The sequence below is a fragment of the Triticum aestivum genome, chromosome 3B (genome assembly GCF_018294505.1).
Source record: "Triticum aestivum cultivar Chinese Spring chromosome 3B, IWGSC CS RefSeq v2.1, whole genome shotgun sequence".
NCBI lineage: Eukaryota > Viridiplantae > Streptophyta > Magnoliopsida > Poales > Poaceae > Triticum > Triticum aestivum.
In genome coordinates this window covers 842941988-842944856 of record NC_057801.1, presented here as the reverse complement: position 1 = coordinate 842944856, position 2869 = coordinate 842941988, and the positions used below count along the sequence as shown (strand labels likewise).

General features: G+C 47.8%; 1 pseudogene; it reads right to left on the bottom strand.

Annotated features, from left to right (window-relative positions):
* Nucleotides 1-1668: 1668 nt before the first annotated feature.
* On the bottom strand, nt 1669-2338 carry LOC123068116 (uncharacterized; annotated as a pseudogene).
* Between the last annotated feature and the right edge of the window lie 531 nt (nt 2339-2869).

Genomic DNA, 2869 nt, shown 5'->3' with positions numbered 1-2869 from the left:
TTTTTTTGAAGTAGTTTAAAAGGAAAGCATTAACACATAATTTCTTTGGTGCTAATATCTTTTGTTGCAACATTACTTAGCAAGTGGGAAAAGAATGATGATTTCAACCGAACTGTGAAAGAAGAGCAAGGGAAATCATGGTTAATTATCATAGTATACTACAAGAAGTTAAACAGGACAGTGTCCAACTACACAAGAATCATGGAATTGATGGCTAATTAGTACTCAATCCACTCTTTGAAACACAACCTTCTTCTTTTTACCTGTTTCTGTCATAATATATTGATAAACCTATTAAAATTGTTAATTAACAAAGACCCATGATAAATCTATATGCGTACGAATTTATGAGTATGAGATCTAAATAGCTACTCCCTCTGCCCACAATATAAGAGCGTGTTGAAAACACTCTTATATTATAGGACAGAGGGAGTAAAACTGAACAGGTGGCCCATGTCTAACACAAGATATTATCTGCATAGTAATGATGACTAGTAAAAGAGAATCTCATGAATCACGTGTGATGGAGATGACTGGTCGACTATACACTACATAGATGGCCTAACATCGACAGCAAGTCCTTCAGAAGAAACAGTCAAATTATTAGCCTGACGACTAACCTGAAACTGAAAGCAACCGGCCAGGAATGAAACAAGATCTTTTCCCTTTTTTGCACGGCTCTCATGCATTACACACACATGAGGTGAGGTCATGGTCCTCTTCTCCTTTCAATGGTTTATGCTTCTAGAAGAAGCCACGCGTGCCATTCGCTAATATTTCTTGAAGTTCGGCAATCTTCTTTGTTTCTTTCTTTCACAGTGGCTGGAATCTTCTAAAATTTCCTCTTATAAAATCAATTGACTACAATTATTGAGGAGCTGCATGGAGAGTGCTAGTAGAAAAATCGGGCTTGCAATATAGGCTCGATCAAAACTGAAACTGAAATCGGCCTTGCAATCTAGGCTCCTCCACCTTTCACAGCGGTGGAGCAGACTGAAACTGAAATCGGCCTTGCAATCTACTACAAACCCTCTACAAAATTTGTATTGAAACTTTTTTTAAACAGCCTCTATAAGACCGTAAACTGGCATACGAAAACAATGCGCTCAGGATACTAACTTTCGGGACAACAAACTAAAACGATGGCTGCTCTCAAACCATACATCCAAACGACGCAAATAAATACTCTACCGAAAGCTTGGAACTTGCTTTACAAATTTCATATAGAGGCAACTCGAAATTCTGAGAATAACTAACTCGTTTTTCACCTAGAAGCTGGCTGTCCAGATTTGACAGTGCAGTTTTTAACTGAACCAGATTCTTATCTGACAGAAGTAGCACCCAACAAAATGCAGATAGACATGTAACTAAATTATGCAACTGAACTTTTAGCAGGAAGCAAGCACTCACCAAAATTCAGACAGGCATGTAACTAACTTCTGTAATAACTGAATTTAGCAGCAGGCGAGCACCCAACAAAATTCAGATAGGCATGTAACTAAATTCTGCAACTGAATTTCTAGCAACAAGGAAGCACCCAACATAATTCAGATAGGCATTATATTAGATTCTGCAATGCAATGTTTATCTTACTCAGAAGCAGAGCAGGTATCCACCAAAATTTAGTCTGACAGCTACAGTAAGCAAGCAACCAAATCAATTGGGTCATCAGTGAGTCACCTGCAGCATGACGGAGTTGATGACATCGGCGTATCTGACAGCGAGGTTGAGCGACATACAGCGGGCGGGGGCCATGGCGTAGCACCTGGTGCGGCCCCTCTCGGCCTTGCCGAGCTTGTCGAGGTTGAGCACGACGACCATGGTGAGCATGGCGGCCACGCCGGCGCCGAGGGAGTGGCCCGTGAAGGTGAGCGTGTAGGCGTGGTACCGGTCGAGGAGGTCCCGGAGCAGGTCGCACTCCCTGTCGAGCACCCAGCCGGCGGCGTGGAGGAGGCCGTTGTGGACGTAGCCGTCGTCGAAGCAGCGCTTGCCGAGGCGGTTGTCGAGGAGCGTGCGCGTGGTCGAGGTAGACGAGATAGGGCGTGACCCGGCCCCCTGTGTCGGCGTAGGTGCGGCGGCGCATGACGTTTGAGGGGTCGAGGAGGAGGGGCGCCGCGGCGAGGAGGTCGGGCGGGGCGTAGTTGGCCATGACGAGGCGGCACATCCTGGGCACGGGCGCGAAGTCGGCGGCGGCGGCGTGGCCCCAGGTGGCGCTGTCATGGTGGCCGGAGTGGACGCACCGCTTCCACGTCCTGCGGCGGGGCGTTGAGGAGAGGAGGTAGGAGCGGAGACGGGATTGGGGATCTGGATCAGGCGCTGAGTGTTTTTTTTGAGACATGGCGTGGGATGGTTGGTGGGGTGGGAGCAGATGCAGGTGGTAGCGTGGGGTTTATAACCCGCGCTACAACTATCGACTTAGTAGTAGCGTGGGTTTATAACCCACGCTACTACTACGGCTGGTCCCGGGAGGCACAGTGGAAATAACTTAGTAGTAGCGAGGGGTAAAAACCCGCGCTACTACTATCATGTTATTAGTAGCGCAGTTTTCTCAAGCTCGCTACTGCTAATTAGCAGTAGCGTTTGTTTTTAAACCGCACTGCTGCTAAGATTCTGTGTATAAGGTTTTCCCTAGTAGTGACGGAGGGGATCTTGCTATGGGTTTGGCCCAGATGTTGCTCCAAAGTGTTCCTATGGGCTAACCTAACACAACCGGGTGGAGAGGTCCACTGGTCAAAGCCCGCCCGTGCAAAGTCAAAGGGCTAGATCCCGTGGTCAAACGCTACAGGGTTAGGCGGGACAGGGGCCTTGGGGGGTAGCAATGCCACCGGAGCGTCGCATCGGGACCTCATACATGCGGGGTGTTGTGTTG